The following is a 24,059-nucleotide window of genomic DNA, read 5'->3' on the forward strand; positions in this document are numbered from 1 at the left end:
GCCCACAATGGTCTTTTATATTGCCACAGCCTCTCTTGCCAGTCATGTATTGTAGGTTTGTTGCCCCCTGCCCCCCTTCCCACTGCCCTCCATAGTCTGTTGTGCTGCCACTGCCCTTCCTGCCTGCCCAGTGTGGACAAATTGTTGCCTCTGCACTCTCCTACCTGCCTTCAATTTTCAGAGTCCGTGCCCCTGGCCTCTGCCTCTCAACAGTATCCCAATGAACAACTAGATTGCTAACAGTCTATATTTATTACAAAAGTGGGAACGCCTGACGTCATCTTGATGTAATCAAAACTGTAATACCTAGAGCATTTCCTTTGGAAATTACATATATGAGAGGGTCTTATTTGCATCAAAATTATGGTTAGTGCTCAAAAAAACTAAAATGAGGACATATTTTCTGAGTTTTCAAATAACGACAAAGAACTTTTAAATTATTTGTAATCTTTATGTTTTTTTATCCAGTTGACCACTTGATTAAATGTTGCACCTAGGGGAGAGGATGTGGTGTTACTTCCAGAGTGGCAGACTTTGCAACTGGGGAACCAGGTTGGAGTTTCTGCTTCAGCTCAACATTCTGTGATTCTGGTCAAATCACTTAATCTCCCCATGTCTACAACCAAAATGAATTTGATCTTGTGTGATGTAACCAATGCTCATGTAAAGCACTCCAATACCTGACAAGTCTGCACTATATAAAACTGCAAATACACAAAAAATAAGTGTTTTGCACACTTCTGTCATTGGGCTACATGTGGGCTACATCTGGCGTGATATTTGTGCTGCATTTGGGCTCTTTTGTCTCGGGTGGCCATCTTGGGAGATTTATTTGTTATGAAGTTTCCTAATTTCCTCATTTACTGCAGTCTCCTCAGTAAGAAATGTTTTCAGTTTTTTACTTTGATTCCATCAAGAAGGTATTAAGATATGTCACACATTTGCCATAAATTCTGAATGTTAGCACTCTAGTTGCTCATTAGATCACTGTAGTAAAGCTACTGCTCACCACGGAAGTCTGCTGCTGGTATTAAAAGTGCATGCTTCAGTCTGCATATCAGAATTTTTTAATGAAATAGAAGAGGATTTGAGAAGTCACTCAAAATGTGCCCTAATTTTTCTTTCTTCAGCACTAATCATAATTTCTATGGCAAAATGAACCCCCTCATTTTGTTCCTTTGTAAATTAAATGTTTTAAGTGTTACCGCTTTATTCCAATCAAGATGACTTCAGGTGTGCCATACTTTTGTCATAAGTAAGACTGTTAGCGATCTAGTTGTTCGTTAGAACACTCTGGGACATTCTGTCATTGGGCTATACTTGGGCTACATCTGGGTGATATTTGGGCTACATTTGGGCTCTTTTGTCTCTGGTGGCCATCTTGGGAGATTTATTTGTTATGAAGTTTCCTAATTTTCTCATTTACTGCAGTCTCCTCAGTAGGAAATACTTTCAGTTTTTTACTTTGGTTCCATCAAGAAGGCATTCAGATGTGTCACACATTTGCCATAAATTCTGAATGTTAGCACTCTAGTTGCTCATTAGATCACTATAGTAAAGCTACTGCTCACCAGGGAAGTCTGCTGCTGGTATTCAAAGTGCATGTTTCAGTCTGCATGTCAGAATTTTTTTATGAAATAGAAGAGGATTTGAGAAGTCAAAATGTGCCCTAATCTTTTTTTTCTTTCTGCAGCACTAATCATAATTTCTATGGCAAAATGAACCCCCTCATTTTGTTCCTTTGTAAATTAAATGTTTTAAGTGTTACCACTTTATTCCAATCAAGATGGCTTCAGGTGTGCCATACGTTTGTCATAAGTAAGACTGTTAGCGCTCTAGTTGTTCGTTAGAACACTCTGGGACATTCTGTCATTGGGCTATACTTGGGCTACATCTGGGTGATATTTGTGCTACATTTGGTCTCTTTTGTCTCTGGTGGCCATTTTGGGAGACTTATTTGTTATGAAGTTTCCTAATTTCCTCATTTACTACAGTCTACTCAGTAGGAAATACTTTCAATTTTTTACTTTGATTCCATCAGGAAGGCATTCAGATGTGTCACACATTTGCCATAAATTCAGAATGTTAGCACTCTAGTTGCTCATTAGATCACTGTAGTAAAGCTACTGCTTACCAGGCAAGGCTGCTGCTGGTATTGAAAGTGCATGTTTCAGTCTGCATGTCAGAATTTTTTGATGAAATAGAAGAGGATTTGAGAAGTCACTCAAAATGTGCCCTAATTTTTCTTTCTGCAGCACTAATCATACTTTCTATGGCAAAATGAACCCCCTCATTTTGTTCCTTTTTAAATTCAATGTTTTAAGAGTTACCACTTTATTCCAATCAAGATGGCTTCAGGTGTGCAATACGTTTGTCATAAGTAGGACTGTTAGGGCTCTAGTTGTTCTTTAGAACACTCTGGGAAGCTGCAGTAGAACACAAGGGACAGTCTCTGCCCTTGCAGGATGTACATGTTTTACTGAGAATGTCAGATTCATTCTCACATGACTGAGAAAGATAATGTGAATTTACAGAAAATATGCTCTCAGTTTAGCTTATAGATCACCTTCCAAACCTCTGTGGGAAAAGCATGAGAAAATAGTTTTCTCTCGAACATGATTCATGATATCACAGCAGAAGGCTTTTTCACATGGTAAAATCACCTTAGAACACACCACAATTCCTAAAATGAGTATGGTACCATCAACAAATGATTTATAATGTAACTAAAGTCTTAAAAGCGTCTATTAACTGCAATGCTTTTTAATGAGGTGCTATCATGTATATTGGTCCCAAGATGGCTGCCAACACTTCTTGGATGAAGTACTGAGAGCCAATCAGATCTCACGATGAGATGTGTGGTTAGGCTCCGCCCAGATATGTCTATCTTTTTAACTCTAATTTTCTCAGGAACTACTGAACGGATTTACACCATTTAAGCAAAAGGCATGAGTCTGAACTGAGGACTACCTCTTTGCAAAGAGAAGCTTGCTCTGGCCAGAGAGCAGAAGTTAAGTGGGTTAGATCCCACTGGTGGCAGCAATATCCCTAAGGATAGAGACAGGACAATAGAAACCTGAGCAAGATTGTCCCTCCCTACAAGTGTGGGGATGACATCCACAATGGATAACTGCTTTGGAGATAGCCTGCAAAGTACAGAAGGTACCCCAAAGTCAGTGGGCAGCTATCTTGTGGCTCTCCTTCTCTGAGAAGGACAGAGACAAGCTCCTCACAGTTAGTGATGAGGATGCTGACAATTACACTGTCCTGAAGAGTGCTCTGATTGATGGGTTTGGCCTAACCACTGAACAATACAGGTTGTTGTTCAGGGATACCCAGAAGACAAAGACTTAGGACTGGACTGACTTTGTAGATTGTGCCACTAAGGATTTGGAAGGCTGGTTATTGGGTAGTAAGGTTAAGGACTATACAGGATTGTATAATTTGATCATGAGAGAACAAATCCGTAATAACTGTCAAAACCAGCTGCTGCATCAACACTTGATTGACTCTGACCTAACTTCTCCCCAGGAATTGGGAAAGAAGGCAGATAGGTGGGTCAGGACTAGAGTTAAGCAGAAAAACCAGAACCAGGGCGGTGATCAGAAAAAGGCAGACCAGCAGGGTAATGATCAGAAACAAAAAGACCAGAAGTCTTCACCAGGCCCCCAAAAGGCTCAGGGGGAGGGTGGTCCCAAAAAGGATAAAAAGAAAGATGGCCAAAAGAAACCCTGGTGCAACTATTGTAAGTCAAACTCACATTGGTTTAGTGAGTGCACCAAAAAGGATAAGCCCCCAGCCACCATTGCCCCTAAGGCAACTGTACCCCCTAGTCCAGCTGTAAGTGGTGGTTTCCAGCAAAAGGGTGTTGTAGGGTCAACCCTGGGAACTGAGGAGGATTCTGGCCTAGTCAGGATACCAACTCAGGCAGTTCTGATCTGTGATGGGGACATAGCTTTGTCCTCTACTTTGGGTCCCAGTAACCTGGGCAAGTACAGACAGACTCCTTTTATCAATCATAGAATGGCTCAGGCCTACAGGGACACTGGGGCTAGTGTCACAATGGTGACACCTGCCATTGTGGACCCTAGACAGATCATGCTAGGTGAGAATTACCTAGTGACCAACGCTAGCAATGCCACTACTTCCCATAGTGTGGCAATTGTTCACTTCTCCTGGGGAGGGGTAACTGGCCTCAAGAAAGTTGTGGTAAGTTCAGACCTTCCTGTAGAGTGTCTGTTGGGAATTGACCTTGAAACTTCAGTTTGGTCTGAAGTGGAGTATAGGACCCATGCAGAAATGCTGGGGATAGATGCACATGTCCTTGCTGTGACCAGGTCACAGGCCAAAAAGTGTAACACTGAACAAGTGCTGGATCCTGGGGCAATGGACACAACCCAAGAGAAAGAGCAGTAGGGTAAAGGCTGTGCCTTCCCCCCTGCCTCAGGTGGTGGATCAGCCCTCACAGGAGGATGATTCTGAGAGCCCTGAAGGAACTGTCCTAGAAGAACTGGAACCTGATCAGGTTGAGTTTCTTGGGACAGGGGGACCTTCAAGGGCAGATCTGAGGCAGGCACAATTAGACTGTCCTTCTCTTGAACCCCTCAGACAGCAGGCTGCTGCTGAGGCTGCAGGGAATGCTCAAGGTACCCATAGAGTGTATTGGGATGAAGGGCTGGTGTACTCAGAGGCTAGAGACCCCAAGCCTGGTGCATCCAGGAGGTTGGTCATACCATTGAGTTTCAGAGGCTTCCTTCTTACCTTGGCCCATGATATTCCCCTTGCAGGACACTTAGGCCAGAATAGGACCTGGGACAGACTTGTCCCTCTATTTCACTGGCCTCACATGTCAGAAGATACCAAGGAGTTGTGTCGCTCCCGTGTCACCTGCCAAGCCAGTGGCAAATCAGGTGGCACCACAAAGGTCCCCCTCATACCACTACCTGTGGTGGGGGTTCCCTTTGAGAGAGTGGGGATAGACATTGTAGGACCAATGGACCCCCAAACAGCATCTGGGCACAGATTCATACTGGTGATAGTGGACCATGCCACCAGGTATCCAGAAGCTATACCCCTAAGGACCACAACAGCTCCTGTTGTGGCAAGGGCCCTACTTGGAGTATTCTCCAGAGTGGGCTTTCCAAAGGAGGTTATTTCTGACAGAGGTGCCAACTTCATGTCAGGATATTTGACTGCAATGTGGAAGGAGTGTGGTGTTAACTACAAATTCACTACCCCCTATCACCCACAGTGCAATGGGCTTGTGGAGAGATTCAACAAGACCCTAAAAGGGATGATAAAAGGTTTACCAGACAAGCTTAGGCGAAGATGGGACATCCTTTTACCCTGCCTTCTGTTTGCTTACAAAGAGGTCCCACAAAAGGGGGTTGGCTACAGCCCTTTTGAGCTTTTGTTTGGGCATCCTGTAAGGGGACCTCTGTGTTTAGTAAGGGAAGGATGGGAGAGACCTCTCAGACAACCCAAACTGGACATAGTGGATTATGTACTTGGCCTCCGCTCCAGGATGGCAGAGTATATGAAGAAGGCTTCTAAAAAACCTTGAGGCAAGCCAAGAACTCCAAAAAGCTTGGCATGACCAAAAGGCTGTTCTGACTGTGTACCAGCCAGGGCAGAAAGTGTGGGTGTTGGAGCCAGTGGCCCCAGCAGCACTCCAAGACAAATGGTCTGGACCCCACACTATTGTTGAGAAAAAGGGAGAAGTCACCTACTTGGTGGACCTTGGGACTCGCAGAAGCCCCCACAGGGTGCTTCATGTCAACAGATTGAAGGCATATGTTGACAGGGCAGACATGGGCTTACTCATGGCTACAGATGAGGGGCAGGAGGAAGAGAGTGACCCTCTCCCAGACCTGTTGACTCAGAACCCTGATGATGGCTCAGTTGATGGTGTGGTCTTTTCTGACAGCCTCACTGATCATCAGCAACAGGACTGCAGACAAGTTATGCAGTCCTACAGACATATGTTCTCTCTGACCCCAAGTCAGACAAACTGGTGCACCCATGAGGTGGACACTGGTGACAGTCTGCCTGTGAAGAGTAAAATCTAAAGGCAACCTGACCATGTCAGGGACTGCATAAAAGTTGAGGTACAAAAGATGTTGGAGCTGGGAGTCATTGGACCTTCAGAGAGCCCTTGGGCTAGTCCTGTAGTCCTTGTGCCAAAACCTCTCACCCAAGATGGTAAGAGAGAGATGAGGTTTTGCGTGGATTACAGAGGTCTCAATGCTGTCACTAGGACAGATGCCCACCCAATACCTAGGGCAGATGAGCTCATTGACAGATTGGCAGCTGCCAAGTTTTTGAGTACATTTGACCTGACAGCAGGCTACTGGCAAATCAGACTAGCTGAGAATGTAAAGGCCAAAACTGCTTTCTCGACCCCAGGAGGACATTATCAATTTGTGGTAATGCCCTTTGGTTTGAAGAATGCACCTGTCACTTTCCAAAGGTTGGTGAATAAAGTCCTTACAGGTCTGGATGACTATTGTGCAGCTTATCTTGATGATATTGCTGTCTTTAGCTCCACCTGAGAGGATCACCTGGTCCACCTGAGGAATGTTTTAGAGGCCCTGCAAAAGGCAGGCCTCACTATCAAGGCCACTAAGTGCCAGATAGGGCAGAGCAAGGTTGTATACCTGGGCCACCTAGTTGGTGGGGGTCAGGTTCAAACACTGGAGAGCAAGATCCAGACCATAAAGGACTGGGCTCCTCCAACTACCCAGACTCAGGTCAGAGCTTTCTTGGGCCTGACTGGGTACTACAGAAAGTTTGTTAAGAACTATGGGTCCATTGTGACACCACTTAATGACTTGACCTCTAAGAAGATGCCAAAGAAAGTTCAGTGGACAGTAAGCTGTCAAAAAGCATTTGATGACCTGAAGCAGGCCATGTGCAGTGCACCTATCCAGACTACTCCAAAGAGTTCATAGTCCAGACAGATGCTTCTGAGTTGGGTGTGGGAGCTGTTCTTTCACAACTGAATGTAGATGGTCAAGAGCAGCCCATTGCTTTTATTAGTAGAAGGCTGACCCCTAGAGAGAAACGTTGGTCAGCTATTGAGAGGGAGGCCTTTGCTGTGGTTTGGGCCCTGAAGAAGCTGAGGCCATACTTGTTTGGCACTCACTTCAAGATTCAGACAGACCATAAGCCCCTCTTGTGGATAAATCAGATGAAGAGTGAAAATCCCAAACTTCCTAGGTGGTCCATTTCCCTACAGGGGATGGACTTCAATGTGGAACATAGACCTGGGACTGACCATGCCAATGCATATGGACTCTCCAGATATTTCCACTTAGAACATGAAGACTCAACTGGTCAAGGTTAGTTTAATGTCCCTAAGTTTGGGGGGGGGGGGGTTGTGTAGGAGAGTAGAGTCTGCTTTCTATGTTCACCCCCACTTTTTGCTTATGCTTCACTGGTTTTCGACTTAGATGTGGCTGTGGGCCTGCCAATAAGACCCACAGCCCAGCTGTTCTCTCTCTAAATTCATACTATGTACTTTAGGTGCATAACCCAATTGGTAAAGATCACCTTATTGGCCCCTGTATAGTGTACCTTAGGTATCTAGGGCATAGGTGTACCCTAGGCCTACCCGGGGCTGCAGCATGTATTGTGCCACCCCTGGTCTGGCCTTCCATTATGACACAACTGGCTGATCACTCAGCTGGGGCAAGGTTGTGTAATCACCCCTTGCTTAGGTGTAGTATTCCTATACCTACCTTATATATAGACACATGTGTACCTATCAGCCACTCCTATGGCAGGCCTTAACAATCCTGGAGGCAGAGTGCTTGGTAACATGTGAGATGGTGCTCTAGGATGAGCTGAGCCTGTCTGCAGCTTTCGGAACCATGTCCTTATAGCTGTTCTATGATATAGCCTACCATATACTCTTAAAGTACCTTATAATCTTAAACGGTTATGGTAACTATGGTTTGGCTTTATCAAAACATGTCGTGTAAGGTGTCTAACACTTTGGAATAATACCCCCCATACCATTTCTGGTGATGAGGATATTATTCCTCCCTTCTAGAGGGAGAAGACATGTTGAAACCTACTTACCCGGTTAAAGTTAACCAGAGCCCCAGCATCACAAAATGGATGCTGCTGCCACAGACTGACCTCCTGCTGCTGGGAGTCCTTCCAGCGAGGGAGGCTTGGACAATAGGTTTCCTGCCTTGGGAGGTGCGAGCACCACCCCAGACAGGACTTAGTGTATTGGGGCAGGGAGGGATGAAAGAAACTAGACACTGCCCGGGGCACACAAGGTGTCCCATGCATAGTCCAGTTCAAACCGGCGCTGGGGCACTCCAGCCCCAGCTCTGGCGCGAAACTGGACAAAGGAAGGGGGTGTAACCACTCCCCTTCCTGGTCCCACCCATAGGAGGGACCTTGCAGGTAGCCCAGCCCACTAGCCCAGTATATCAGTAGGTAGCTGAGCCCTGCAAATTAGATTATCCTGAATCTGCAACTTGAACAGAAACTCTGGACCTTCGACATTCGACCTCAGGAAGAAGACTGAAGAATCTCCCTTGTGGCCAAGGAGTGACCACCCTGGGCAACCAGGCACCATCCAGCGACCGCTGCTTGCTTTGCGACTGATCCTACGAGGGACGACTGCAGAGACTGACCAGCGCCGAAACTTCCAGACACCTCTGAACCAGATCCACCTCTACAGCAAAGCTGAGACCCGTGGAGGCGACGAGGGACGTGGGAACAGCGACTTGGGAAAAGTGGCTAGTAACTGCCTAGTGCAACTTCTGAGGCTTCCTCGAGGCTGTGCTTGGGGAATTGAGAAGCCCCCATCCCGAGCACCATCTGCAAAGAAGATCAGCTCCTCACACTTCATGTGTTCTGCCTGGGGCCCTTCTGCACCTGAGTTGCTCGACGTGTTGTCCGGTTGCTGGCCCATTGGCTAGTGACCTCTGTGACGACGAACCTTTGATTTCACCTTGCTGGTCCGGCTCCTCCAGACTGGCACTCGCTCCTCTGTGAAAGAGAAGCACCCCAGACCTTCCTGGTCTGCACCAGAAGCAAGTCCTCCATCCTGCGTGGGTTCCGCTTGCCAAGGCTTGTTGGGTCCTAACTCGACGTCGATGCCGCCGACAGCAAGAGCCTTCATGGGACAGCTCGCCTCCTGGTCCTGGTCGTCCTCGACGTCTCCTGGTACCCGTGCCTGCTGCAACAAGCTTCACCTCTTCACCTGCATCTGCACGACATCGCCTGGTTCCTTCCTGGTTCCTTCCAGGCTCCTGGCTGGTGACCTAGACTCTGTCCCTTCTGTTTGCAGGTATCCTTCCTTCTTGATTCCATCCTTGGGATCCACCGGACACTCTTCACTGACTGCCTGTCAGCAACTTTCCTTCAGGCATCCATAGCAGTCAACGACGAAACCCGACGCAAGTTCACACCTATGCACCCGCAGCCCGTGGGCTAGGTAACTTGAGTACTCCGGTGCTTACAAGGGTATTGACTATCCTAGGGTCTAGTTTCCAAGTCTCGAACTCCTAGCTATTCCAGAAGTGTCCTAAAACTGTTAATTTCTAATAACTACTATTTCTATTGACTTTTACGCATTACGCGTGAGTGTTTCCACTCTGCACCTGAATCCCGTGGGCCTCCCACTTCCTAACCTTTGGTAGTATAGTGTAGCCCCAGCGATTCCCTAGGCCTAGGCCTATCCTGTGTTTGTGACAGTGGTTCTTATACCACTTACTTAGTATATGGTTTGCGTGGCCCCTAGGGCCTAACTGTATTACTTACCTGTGTGACTTAATGTATGCTTAAATAAGACTGTGTTGTACTTACCTTGAATCTCAAAAAGAGTGCTGAGGGTATTTTGACTAGAATAAATACATTCTATTTTTATATATATCTGTTGTGGTGTCCTTTCATGTGGTATTCAAGGGATTACAAATGGTATAACAGCTGGCTTCACATGCCATACAGAGTTTAGCCTAAGACTGCTCTTGTCCATGCTACCACTAGGATAGCTGGTCTATAAGGTTGACTTTACAACCAATCACCATAAGGGTTGTTTGGACTGATACAAGGTGTACACTAGAATTAGTGACATCATATATCAGGCCAACTTCTCACAGCACCGAGCTGTGCATCCCGCTTCCGGAGCACTGCCGCATGTAGGGCAGGGCTGGTAGGCAGGAAAGGAGAGACAGCTGGAGCTGTGCTGCCTTTGGTTGAGTCGGTGCCGGCAGAAAGACACCCAGGCAGCAGAGAGCAGTTTGGAAGGCACCAGAGCACCCTCCCTGCACTGTAGGCTCTCAATCAATCAATCAGGGGATTGTAAGCGCGCTACTCACCCGTGAGGGTCTCAAGGCGCTGGTGTGGGGGGGCCTTCAGATCTGTTAGCTGAAGAGCCAGGTCTTGAGAGTCTCCCTGAAGGTGTTCAGGGAGGAGGCATCTGATGTCTGCCTGGAGCTCGTTCAAGGTTTTTGCCGCAATGTGAGAGAAGGATCTTCCCCCTGCTCTGGCTCTGTGGATTTGCGGAGTTTCGGGTAGAAGATCGGAGGTTTCTTTTGGGTACGTGGAAGTTGATTCTGTCATTGAGGTATTTGGGTCTGGTGTTGTGTAGGCATTTGTAGGCGTGGGAGAGGATTTTGAAGGTGACTCTTTTCTCCACAGGGAGTCAGTGGAGCCTTTGTAGGTGTTGGCTGACGTGTTCATGCCAGGGGATGCTTAGGATGAGTCTGGCGGGGGTGTTCTGTTTCGTCTGGAGTTAGCGGAGTAGGGACTTGTTTATGTCAGCGTAGAGTGTGTTTCCATAGTCCAGTCTGCTGGTGCTGAGTGCATGGGTGACTGTCTTTCTTGATTCAGGGAGATCCTATGAAAGTCTTGCAGAGGATGCGGAGGGTGTTGAAGCAGCTGGAGGTGACAGCGTTGACCTGTTGGTTCATGGTGAGGGATGAGTCAAGTACGATGCCGAGGTTTTTGGCGTGGTCAGAGGGGGTTGGTGGACTTCCAAGGGCAGTCGGCCACCAGGTGTTGTCCCATGTTGAAGGGGTGGTACCAAGGATGAGGACTTCTCTCCTCTCGGCGTTGAACTATAGGCAGCTGTTGGTCATCCAGACTGCGACCTCCTGCATTCCTTTCTGGAAGTTGAGTCTGGTGGCGGTGGGGTCTTTGGTGAGGGAGAGGATAAACTGGGTGTCGTCAGCGTAGGATGCGATGTTGAGGCAGTGTTGTCAGACGATGGCGGCGAGGGGGGCCATGTAGATGTTGAAGAGGGTCGTGCTCAGTGATGACCCCTGTGGGACTCCGCTGGTGATTTTCGTGGGATCAGAGAGTAGGGGAGGCAGTCTGATTCTTTAGTTTCTTCAAGTGAGGAATGATCGGATCCAGTCTAGGGCTGTTCCTTGTATACTGGCGTCATGTAGTCTGGCGATGAGTTTGCAGTGGGAGAAGGTGTCAAAGGCTGCTTATAGGTCGAGTAGAATAAGCGCTGCGGAGTGGCCTTGGTCCAGGAGGGTGCGGATGTCATCTGTGGCGGCGAGTAGGGCGGTCTCAGTGCTGTGGTTGCTTCGGAATCCGGATTGGGATGGGTCAAAGACGGCGTTGTCTTCGATGAATCGTGTCAGTTCCCTGTTGACTGTTTTCTCTGCAACTTTGGCCGTGAAGGGGAGGAGTGAGTTGGGCCGTTAGTTCTTGAGGTCGGTGGTGTCAGCTGTGGGCTTTTTGAGCAGGGTCCTGACTTCTGCACGTTTCCCATCGTCTAGGAAGGTGCCTGTTTCGAAGGTGGTGTTGATGGTGCATTGTAGTTCGGGTGCGATGGCAGTGGTGGCTCTGTGGTAGATGTGTGGAGGGCAGGGGTCAGTGGGGGCCCCTGAGTGGATGCCTTTCATGGTGGAGACGGTGTCTTCAGATGCTGAATCGGTGTTCAGGCGGAGATGGTGGGCTGGCTGGTGTGTCTGGGGCGGGGCAGCTGTGGCGTTTGGTGGATGGTTGACGAAGTTGTCGTAGAGGTTATTGATTTTGAGGTGGAAGTAGATTCCAAGCTTGTCGCAGAGGTCTTGGGATGGGGTAATATCCGTGGCTTCGCTGGGGGAGATTGGTGAATTCCTGATTGACAGTGAAAAGTTCTTTGGAGTTGGCGAGGATTTTGTTGTGGATGAAGGTCCTCTTGGTGGTTCTGATTTGGTTGTGGTAGCCAGTCATGGCGTCTTTGTAGGTGGTGTGGTTTTCTGGTGTCTTGGTGTTTCTACAGTTCTTCTCCAGGCATCTGTAGGTGCGTCTGGCTTCTTGGAGATCGGTGGGGAACCAGGCGGCTTTCCTGGGGCACTGTTTGTCGGTGTTGCGTAGCGGGGTGAGCTTGTCTGTGCAGTTGGAGATCAAAGTGTGGACTTCTCTGGCTGCAAGGCTGGCCTTGGATGCCGAGGTGTGATTGTCTTGGGTAAGGGTGGAGTTGAGTTGCTCCTCGGTGACCTTGCTCCAGTTCCTTTGTGGTGGGCGAAGGGCTGGTTTGGGTGCCTTGGGTTTGTGGACAGTGAAATGTACACAGTGGTGGTCGGTCCATGGGGGTTGCGTTGTGTGGCTGAAGTGAACGATGTTTTTCTGCTGCGAAGATGGTGTCGAGAGTGTGTCCTTGCCCTGTGGGTCAGTGTGGTGATGAGTTGTTTAAGTCCGATGTTTAAAGGACGGGGCCCTCCAGGGCCAGACAGGTTATGTACAACCACCTGCTATGCCTTCCCCAAAATGAAGAGTCGGTCAGACAGTGGAGAATAAAATACCATTTATTCAGCATATACTCTGCAGAGGGGCCCAGTCAGGCCTTCACCCTAAGATGTCTGCCAAGAGGACTGACACCCCAGCTTTCTGTAATACTAGATAAACCTTTCTGGGAGACTTCGGCCACGCCTCCAACGGAAAGTTACCGGCTTGAGCCAGGCATGAACAAAGGAGGCACAGAGAAATGAGCTAACACCTGCCAGATGGGTGCACTATCAGTACTCCAAGGCCACAGCGCCAAGTCTCAGCGTCTCCTAAGCTATACATTGAGATTGGAATTCAGGAAATAACATCAGTTCCTTAGCAAGTCAGGTTACAGCCTTGAACAGGACGGAAAATAATAACGAAGTTCAGTGTTCTGCTGAGGCAAGCGGATTGAGAATTAAGGCCTAGTACGAGCACAGCCCAAGCAGTCTTGTCACGTTGCGAGGATTAGTTAGTGAGTTGCATAACGTGAATACAAATGGCGCCTATTTAGCCACATATTGCTAACCTAATATAGCATGTGTAAGTGCACAACGGGAAGGGGAATTTCAAACCTAACATGTTGGCGAGGTTGTCACGAAGGATGGTGAAGTTGGGGTCACTGGGGTTGTCGAGGTGGAAGTTCAGGTCTCCGATGAGTATGTAGTTCATTGAGGCAATGGCGTGGAGTGTGATGAGGTTGGTGATGGTGGCGAAGAAGGGGGTCTGGTGGCCGGGGGGGTCTGTAGACGAGGGTCCAGCGGAGTGTGGAGTTGGGGCTGGTCTGGATCTGGAAGTGCAGGTGTCAATATGACAATGGGACAAAAAAGAACGCAAAACAATACCAAGAACAGTACTGATAATTACACCCACCGAGGCGATGTAATGAGGCAGGACAGGAACAGGGCACATGACCTGTAGACAGCGGCCTAGAACCCCTCACAGGGGGAGGCTGAAGGCTCATCGGCAGAGATGGTGGAGCGGAGCTGCTAGGGACAGAGTAGGCCTAAGACCGTGGGTCTGAGGTCTGACTCGCGCTCCCCCGCAGTGGCCGCCATTAAGTAGGGGAGGGACTAGCAGCTGGGAGGTGGGAAAACGTGGTTGGGGCAGCAGCAGCGGGGAAAGGCGGAGCGGGCACAATCAGCGACAAACAGATGCAAGAGAGCAAATGAACCCAACAAGACAACACAATCCAATGAGACAATGCGACAAAAAACAATACAAAACAATACCAAGAACAGTACCGATAAATACACCCACCGAGGCGATGTAATCAGGCAGGGCAGTAACGGGGCACACAACCTGCAGACAGCGGCCTAGAACACCTCACTGGAGGAGGCTGGTGGCTCAGCGAAGGAGAAGGTGGAGAGGAGCTGCTGGGGACTGAGTAGGCCTGATACCGAGGGTCCGAGGTCTTACTCGCGCTCCCCTGCAGCAGCCGCCATTAAGTAGGGGAGGGGAGGAACGAGCAGCTGGGAGGCGGGAAAACAGGCGTGGACAGGGGAGATGGGCTGCAGGGCCAGCAGCAGTGGGGAAACGCAGAGAGGTCACAATCAGTGACTAACAGATGCAAGAGAGCAAATGAACCCAACAAGACAACACTATACAATGAGACAATGCGACAAAAAATACTACAAAACAATACCAAGAACAGTACCGATAATTACACCGACCGAGGCAATGTAATCAGGCAGGACAGGAACAGGGCACACAACCTGCAGACAGCAGCCTAGAACACCTCTCTGGGGGAGGTTGGAGGCTCAGAGGTGGAGAAGGTGGAGCGGAACTGCTGGGGACAGAGTAGGCCTGAGACCGAGGCTCTCATTCCATCATCATGGGCAAAATGTGGAAACATCAGATGTACCCCCAGTACACCACCTACTGCTACCCACAGTATCTGCAGTCTAAGGTATGACCGGCTTCTTGTGACCGGCTGCTCACTGGCATCAGTGCAGAGAGCCGTGTGAGCTGAGTAGTGTGCGGCTGGAGGCAGTGCCGGACGCTATCACTAGTGCAGGTCTCTGGGGATCAGATTACCGGGCGGTGACACAGGCTGGGGATAAGCCTGATACAGGCTGCACTGGCTCTGGGTGTGGCCTGTAGAGCACCACCTTATGCTGGATGGGAGGGGCTGGGTGAGACAGGAGAGGCATAAACTGAATTCCATCTGTGGCAGTCACCATTCCTCACAGGTTGTGACTAAAATCTTATGAAATGGAATCTGGAATCACACTGTGCGTCTGCTTGCACGCATGCATCTGGGAGCTTCGGTGCAGCCTACTTAATCAGGATCTGCGCTGTACTCCTACATTTTTTCTGGTGTTTTTAGTGGCTTGACTCTTTATTAAAAACCTTGGGGGCAGGCTGTGAGTGCCTGATGTATTGTACTTTTGCAGTTCAATATACTGCAAACTTGATCAGAAGGTATTTTACCGCTTTGCATGAGCACCAGTTGCATTAAAAGGTCACATTGAGGTTTTTTTAAGGCACAGGGATAATAAGAGTTTTGTCAGACTCAGGGCGTGTAAGCGACACAGCTTACTTTATTGGACACATGTAATATTATCGCACCTGGCAACTTTATGAAATTAAGTGCATCGCGGAGTTTGTAGATATGAGCGGTTGATGCGTGTTGTATACCAGAGATACTTCGGTTGAGTTGTGCCCCTTACTACAAGCATTTTCGTGGTTTGGCATAGCTCTGTCCACACTTTGTACTCTGAAAGGGGTAGTGACCATGGACATCGTTGTATCTGCATGACTAACAATTCAGGTTTAGATTGACATCTACTGAATACACTCTTCTCAACATACATTCATCTAGCTCCTAGTGGGCATCAGATGAAGAACCCTACGGCGGAGAGGCATGGCATACCAGGGCACAACTCCTAAAACAAGCATTTGCAATGCACCGGTCTCGCCTTTGGGACCTTGTATGTATTTAGCCATGCAGCACATTAGCCTGGGTGCCGAAACATCTACTATTGTTTAATATGGAGGGAAAGTAAGCACCAAGCTGCGTGACACGCCAGGTATGGGAACACATGGAGAGAAATATTGCCTCGTATGACACTGAAATAATGTAAATGTCACATAGAAGCAATTTGAAACCTTGGCAGCTGTGTAGAGCCTGACTATACAGGGACATCTAGTAATCACCTGAGGTACTGCACCCTCATATATCTAACGGGGAAATGACGTCTGCAGGAAGCACAATACTCCGTGGAAAATTTGCATTTCCACAATGCTTTGCTACAGAGCAGCCACAGTTTTATTCTCGCATGATTATTCTTTAAAAGTATATCATGGGATGATTTTTGTTTTCAGCTTTATTATTTATATTTATACCCCCGTAACATTGGTGTGATGTATGTTTTATCTGCAATTCCATTCGCTGACTATGCAGTGGCAGCTTTATATTCGGTCTTATGGCTTAGAGCCGTCACGTGTTGAATGATGTTTCAGTTACGTTTTTGTAACCGTACGGCTGGGCAGCTTGCTGTGAGGCAAGGTGTCTGATAGATGGGCCTACCTGTTTTTTTTTTTTTAACGTTAGTCAGTTGGCTGAGCTGGACTGCTGTGCAGACCAGACTAATGCTTACGAGGCCAAGCTTACGTACTCGGCTAAATCGAAAGGTTTAAATGATCCTCTGTCTGGTGACTCTCTCCCGCACCCGACTGGCCTAAGGCTGATAATGGCTGACTGCGAAGTGGTTCGCACAGTTCAGCTGGGCTAGTTGGCTGCCGGGTGGAGAGACGGGCTGGACAGGCTGGAATGTGGTGCTGAGTACCCCGAGCCGAGTTGCTGAGGGCAACGGCTGGGCTGTAAGCTAGCGTTCATTGTACTCCGTGTGATAGAGATACTGTGTTAAATGTTTGGAGGAATCCTGCCGGAATCCGAGAAGTAGCTCGTGCGCTGCCTTCTGTTTAAAGCTAGGACACAGCAATTCGGGAAAAGACCACGTCATCACGTGCTCGTAATTCTCATTAGAGCGCGCGCTCCCCTTTTAATATTGTTGTTTGGAAACGTGAGGTTTGTGGTAGGGTCGCACCACCCGCGAAGAAACAAATTAATGGATATAATTTTCAACAACTGGAGGATTGCACTTAAAACTATGGAGTGCTCCTGCTCTTTCAATGTGTCCTGGCAGGCTGTGTAGAGCCTGAATATACACGGACACCTAGTAATCACCTGAGGTACTGCACCCTCATATATGTAATTGGGAAATGACGTCTGCAGGAAGCACAAAACTCGTGGAAAATTTGCATTCCCACAGTGCTTTGCTACAGAGCAGCCACGGTTTCGTTCTTGCATGATTACATTCTTCAACAGCATATCGTGTGATCATTTTGATTTTAGCTTTGTTTATTATCTATACTTGAGAACGTTTGATGTGCATTTACACCCCGTAACATTGGCGTGATTTAAGTTTCTTGTACTTTTAAAGACAACCCTTTGTCTTCATCCACTGTTTTCCGTGTGATAGGAATGGGGATATACTGTTAAATATATGGAGCATTTCTCCTGGGCCCAACTGGCCGAAGGCTGATGATGGCTGACTGCGAAGTGGTTCGCACAGTTCAGCTGGGCTAGTTGGCTGCCGGGTGGAGAGACGGGCTGGACAGGCTGGAATGTGGTGCTGAGTACCACGGGCCGGCTGGCTTGACCGGCTGGCTGAGATAAGGCCTTGACCGATAGATAGAGAAAAAAAAACTTTTCTCATTCGTTCATTGTACTCCGTGTGATAAAGATACTGTGTTAAATGTTTGGAGGAATCCTGCGGGAATCCGAGAAGTAGCTCGCGCGCTGCCTTCTGTTTAAAGCTAGGCCACAGCAATTCGGAAAAAGACCCTGTCATCGCGTGCGCGTAATTCTCATTAGGGCGCGCGCTCCCCTTTTAATATTGTTGTTTGGAAACGTGAAGTTTGTGGTAGGGTTGCACCACCCGCAGGCTGTGTAGAGCCTGACTATACAGGGACACCTAGTAATCACCTGAGGTACTGCACCCTCATATATGTAACGGGGAAATGACGTCTGCAGGAAGCACAATACTCGTGGAAAATTTGCATTCCCACAATGCTTTGCTACAGAGCAGCCACGGTTTCGTTCTCGTATGATTACATTCTTCAAGAGCATATCGTGTGATCATTTTGATTTTAGCTTTGTTTATTATCTATACTCATTTGAAGGCACGAACGGGGAGGGGGGCGGTGGGTGAGCGGCGATGTCATTGCTATATAAATATATTTACAAATGATGTTTGTTTTACTGGAATTAGCTGGGCATCTATTTTTTTGGCTGCTGTGGATGCCGATGCGGGTTCGCATGGTGTCATTCTGTGGGAGGGGGAGAGGGGGCGATTGGGGTCTGCCAGCAGCACGGCTGCATGGCCACGCCCCTCTCTCTTCACTCAATGCTGGAGCTGTCAGTGCGAGCGCAGTTACGTCGCGAGACTTTGCCCTAATGGGCGCGTAGACCTGCTGATAGTGTCATGCGGGACTTGAGCAGGGCATATGCATACCCACAATCCTCTGCACTGTGACAGGTATTTATCTTCCATTCACAAACAACTTAACGATATTTCTCACTATTTTAGGTGTAAGGCAGCAAAGTACTTGAACTGGGCTGTCACACTTTGCCTGTTAACAATTTTATCAATGTCGCTCTAACAGTCTTAGGTAACGTATACTGTGAGATGGTTCCGTTAATCAATTATAGATAAGCATCATTTGTTAGTCTTTGGTCTTGTCATTGAATTAACACTTAGTGTGGCAGTGACAATGCATCAATGCGCCTCTCCTTTCAAGGACTGGGCATGCGCTCACACACGCTTCCAGACGGATTAGGCCGCGTGTCTGAAAGAAGTGCGCTGGTAAAGGGGCCAGTAGCCTTGGAAGGATACAAATGACGACTTAATCGTCATGAGGCGGAACTAACAAGCCTTAAACCAATAGGAAGACTGTAGTTACTGACCTAAGCCAATATAAAAGATGGGCGGAGCTTCCACAGAAAATACCTCACTAAAGTGTACACTGCATGTCTCGTAGAGACAGCGCAAGCGCTGTCTAGGCGAGACCTAAAAAGAAGTGGGGGAACGCTTACGTCACAACAGGAAGTGACGTCATGAAAGGTGGCTTGCACCATCAGACTCATTGCCTCCCCTCGCTCACCCCTTAGATGCGATTGCATCAGAGAAGCCAGCGCGTGAGCAGCACTCTGAATGTGCTCCGATCTCGCCCAGAGAGGCCAAAGAGTGAGAATGTGTGGCTCCATTTGCTCCAGTTATCGAGCTCTCGGTAAAAAAAGTGGGGGGACGCCGTCCACCCACATGGTACCCTGACTCGAGCCCTGTGGCATACTACAGTGACATGAAGTACAAGCTGACAGCTATCGGGATACAGTAGAAGGATGTGAGTGTTCCTATTATTTTACACACACTTACACTTTTTCACCATGAATCGCCCCTACCGGACGAGGCCTCTGTTTGACCCCCACCCAATCTGCAACGTGAGCTGCGAAGGGAGGCACCATCTGGAAAGGTCGCAGCAGCATGCTTGGTGCCTGCTGCTTGCAGGAGCGGAGTGGCTCGCCCCTCCCCCTTGCATGAAAGTATTTCTGTGAAGTGCACAGAGGGTGTGCTAGTTCGGTTCACAATGTTCACTCCACCCTACTACCCGGTCGCTCTGTGACTTTCAGAGCAGGTGCCAGTGACGTCAGATGACATAAAGCAATTCAATGTAGCAGCACAGAGCAAGTGCTAGCTATCAACAGTGCTTGCCAATGACCAATGGTTTTGGTTTGAGATTTTTGCTGAGAAATGCCACTTGTGTCACGTCAGTCTCTTTCTAAGTGGATGGCTCTCGATTTATTTCAGCTTTTAGGCTACGTTTTCCTGAAAAAATAAGTTTTCACATACATATGGTTTACACATCTAAAAAACTACCCCGAAGGTCACCCTGGTTCCAGATTTTAATTTCTGTCATTCGAAGAATGGCCATTGCTTAGTTAAATTTTAGTATTTAAGTGGCAGTGCTCACTGCAGGACAACTTTCAGTTCTTATATGTTCTGCTTCTATTGTGCAGGAGCTTCACTTTGTGGTACTTTTACAGCAATGCCACACTCCCCAGGACGCAAATAAATACCTCTGCCATTTTAAGTGAGTTTAATGAGACGCAAATCCCATCAAAACTGCTATATTTTGATATATGTATATTTTTTTTACATAAAATAAGCAGTACGTTAGTTTTTAAAGTGCAATATACTGTAAAATAAACTCGGGGTTCAGGTTGGGATTTCCTTGCTAAACAATATCACATGATTCATTATAGTTTCATTTATTTGGCCCTGCGCCTGTCAGAACAATGGCAGTAGGTTGTACGAATTCTGCAATGAGTCAACACACTGAAGTAAAGAAACGGTATACACGTCATTTACACTTGTTGCGCAACATTTTGTAAACATCAGAACAAAGAAAAGCAGCGCAGTGGTAGATAAACCACACTGTTCTCGAGAAACGATTGTTTCAATCGTAAAGTAGTGTACCAGATAATTAAAACATATTTCTCAAGCATAACCTAAAATCTACAATTGCCATTTATTTGTATGCGGGAGATAGTTTGGAGAAATACGGGTAAACCTAAAGGCAACAAGCACTTGTAGTGCAATAGGTCTCGCATTTGCGAGAGTTTGATCTATTGCCATTGTAAATGATAATACCTTTTATTTTATGTCTTTACCAAACCTGCAAGCGGCGTTTACTCGCCACTTTTAGGTTTTATAAACACATAAATAAAAGAGCAAATAAATAAATTACTTAGAAGAGTAGGTAAATCTTAAACGAGTGGAGCGATGTTCTCAATACACGAGTAATTGGAATACCGTGAAATAATTACGGGCAGATTTATGTTCCCTGGCGCATCCCTGCAAATCAGCATGGATGCGCCAGGGATGATGCGTCACGCAAGTTTGCCCTTGCGCCACAGCAGATGCGCCTTCATTTACAATACAGCGCATCGTGGCGCAAGGACAAGCAGATGCATGACGCATCTGCCGGCGTAAGGTTGGCGCAGTGCTGAAGTTGTGTCGCAAGCGCGACGCAACTTCAGCACTGTTCCAACCTACCCCATACCTAACATGGTGCGTCAAGCAGGCGCAGGGTTTTGACGCATCAGCATTGGGAAAGTGACTCAGTGAAATCTTATAGATTTCGCGGAGTCACTTTTCAGGGGCGTTCCTGCGACGGAACGCCCCCCCTGCGTGGAAACGCCCACATGAAACCTGACGCAGGTTTCATGTGGCGCAGGGCTTTACACCGTGACGTATCTCCATAGATGTGTCACGATGTAAATAGGGCGCAACGTGGCGCAGGGTTTACGCCGCCGCTGCGTCACAAAAGTGACGCAATGGCGGCGTAAAAGTGGCGCAGCTACAACATAGATCTGCCCCTTAGGGCTTAGCATTGGCAAGCCTTGCGAGGATTTTTATAAAAGGCACATGGGGGCAGATTTATGTGGGACTTGCGCCCCTTTTACGCCGCCGTTGCGTCACTTTTGTGACGCAGCAGTGGCGTAAACCCTGCGCCATGTTGCGCTCCATTTACATTGTGACGCATTTATGGAGATGCGTCACGGTGTAAAGCCCTGCGCCATGTGAAACCTGCGTCAGGTTTCACGTGGGCGTTTCGACACAGGGGGGGCGTTCCGTCGCAGGAACGCCCCTGAAAAGTGACTCAGTAAAATCTATAAGATTTCACTGAGTCACTTTCCCAACGCTAATGCGTCAAAACCCTGCGCCTGCTTGAAGCAGGCATAAGGCTTGACGCACCATGTTAGGGATAGGGTAGGTTGGAACAGTGCTGGAGTTGCGTCGCGCTTGCGACGCAACTTCAGCACTGCGCCAACCTTACGCTGGCAGATGCGTCACGTATCTACTTGTCCTTGCGCCACGATGCACCGCATCGTAAATGCGGCGCATCTGCGGTGGCGCAAGGGCAAACTTGCGTGATGCATCTTCCCTGGCGCATCCATGCTGATTTGCAGGGATGCGCCAGGGAACATAAATCTGCCCCTTTGTACCTTAAAGCTTTGCTTGCACTAGGTGTCAATAATAAACTGACTCGGATGCTCTATGCTACACATTACGAATGATTAGATTTATTCATAGGGGCTTATTTACAAGCCCCTTGCGCCACTTGTGCGTCACTTTTCCCATTTTAAAAATGACGCAAACGTGGCGCAAGGGGCTTGTAAATCTGCCCCATAGTGTGTAACAAGTTAGTAACAAACAGATTAAACGGGGTACTGTAGGGAAGAGGAAATAGTAGGCGAATTGTGTCACAAGTACATGCACTTTACATGTAGGTTTTTACAAGTTTTAATTAGATGAATTGAATGTTCTTATTGCGGGACTAACTCTTATTTTAATCGTGTCTTTTAGAAAAATTGTTTAATAATGGTAATACGTATGAATGTGTATAAATGTGTTATATTGTACGTTTTTATTAACTGAACAATACATTTTTTCATTCATTCATTCATTTACAATGCCAATAGCTCAAATTCTTGCAAATGTGAGACCTATTGCACTGCACGTGCTTGTTCTATCAGAATCCGCTGTCGAACTCCGTCTCAGCACTCCTTTCAAAATCCCTCCTTCCTAAATAGATTTTATTGTAACATTATGGCCTGTGGCCAGCCAACGCTGATTTTAGGACAGGCTTCAGCAGTTTCTTAGAGTTTGTAAGGGAAGATGATTCTTTGCTACAGGAAAACAGAACACAGCTTTGCCCGCTATCAAATACTGCGTGTGTCATATGCACACTCTGTCCTCCTTGACACCTACTGTTGTTCCTTGGGAAAGTGCATCTTTCGGGATGCCATTTCGTGCTCTGGGGCGTCCAACCAGAGGCATGGTTGAGCAGAAAATGGTCAGGACTAGTGGCACATGATAATTTGGCAAAAATGTGAAAACTCCAGCTACTCCCCTTAGCCAATTGTTTCCCTTTATCGCCATAAACACATGCATGGTTATAAATCTGTCCACCCTTACTAGACGTACTCATTTCGGCGAGTGTGGTGGGTGGCAGGTGGGAGGTGGATGGAGGGATGATAGATAGATTTGCAATGCGGTTTGACAACCATCCTTAACTTTCAATTATGTATTCTCTACAATGAGGCAGTAAACAATGAAATGGAACACCTTGCAAATGATACCCCAAGGATGTAGATGTAATAGGCCTAATCCAGCAGTATATTTGCCTACAGATTGCCCAGTCTAAATGATCATAAACACCATCTATTCCATGTAATCACAAAAGACATGGGTATTCGCTTTAGGATCTGCACATCCACAACAATAGTTCAAAGTTCATCGATATGTATATCTTGGATTTCACATATAGAGGTGCTCAACGGTGTCAACAATACCCACCCATCAGGGTATCAACACATTTAGGACGAATCCAAATGCTACATATATATACACAATACACCTTAGCACACCCAAAAAGAGTAACTATAATCCTAAGTTTGTAAAAAAACAAATGCACAGCATACAATAGTCAGTATTTCAAGTGTCCTTAAACAAAGTCGTATGACAAGAAACTCTCCAATCAGGTCCAGTTGCAGATTTTTTAATGATCAAGCAACAACGCAGAACAGCAGCAGCCGACGCGCGTTTCACCCTCTGGGCTTTTTCAAGGCTTGAAAGTCGAGGTTAAGGCTCCTAGCTAGTTCAGAGTCGAAGAATATGTATCATCACTTGAAAAATTAATTCCCGAATCACCGCCGCCTATGTTACTCTTCGTGTCACATGTGAATGTGTGCGGCCGAGACACGTTCTCAAAAGCGGTTTGCCGTCATGGTAAACACACCGGACCTTGATAAGTCCTGATTCAAAGTGAAATCTGGTGAGAAACGTATGGCAAATACGCCGAGTTGCCATACGTTTCTCACCAGATTTCACTTTGAATCAGGACTTATGAAGGTCCGGTGTGTTTACCATGACGACAAACCGCTTTTGAGAACGTGTCTCGTCCGCACACATTCACATGTGACACGAAGAGTAACATAGGCGGCGGTGATTCGGGAATTAATTTTTCAAGTGATGATACATGTTCTTCGACTCTGAACTAGCTAGGAGCCTTAACCTCGACTTTCAATCCTTGAAAAAGCCCAGAGGGCAAACGCGCGTCGGCTGCTGCTGTTCTGCGTTGTTGCTTGATCATTAAAAAATCTGCAACCGGACCTGATTGGAGAGTTTCTTGTCATACGACTTTGTTTAAGGACATTTGAAATACTGACTATTGTATGCTGTGCATTTGTTTTTTTACAA

At 47.4% G+C, this 24,059-nt stretch overlaps 1 protein-coding gene across 1 annotated transcript in view; it reads left to right on the forward strand.

Moving 5' to 3' along the window:
* LOC146789325 (ATP-dependent translocase ABCB1-like) overlaps positions 1 to 24,059 on the forward strand; it is a 1,722,143-nt gene that overhangs the window by 253,916 nt on the left and 1,444,168 nt on the right. The window lies entirely within an intron of this gene.

This window comes from Triturus cristatus, chromosome 10 (genome assembly GCF_964204655.1).
Source record: "Triturus cristatus chromosome 10, aTriCri1.1, whole genome shotgun sequence".
In the NCBI taxonomy this organism is placed as follows: domain Eukaryota; kingdom Metazoa; phylum Chordata; class Amphibia; order Caudata; family Salamandridae; genus Triturus; species Triturus cristatus.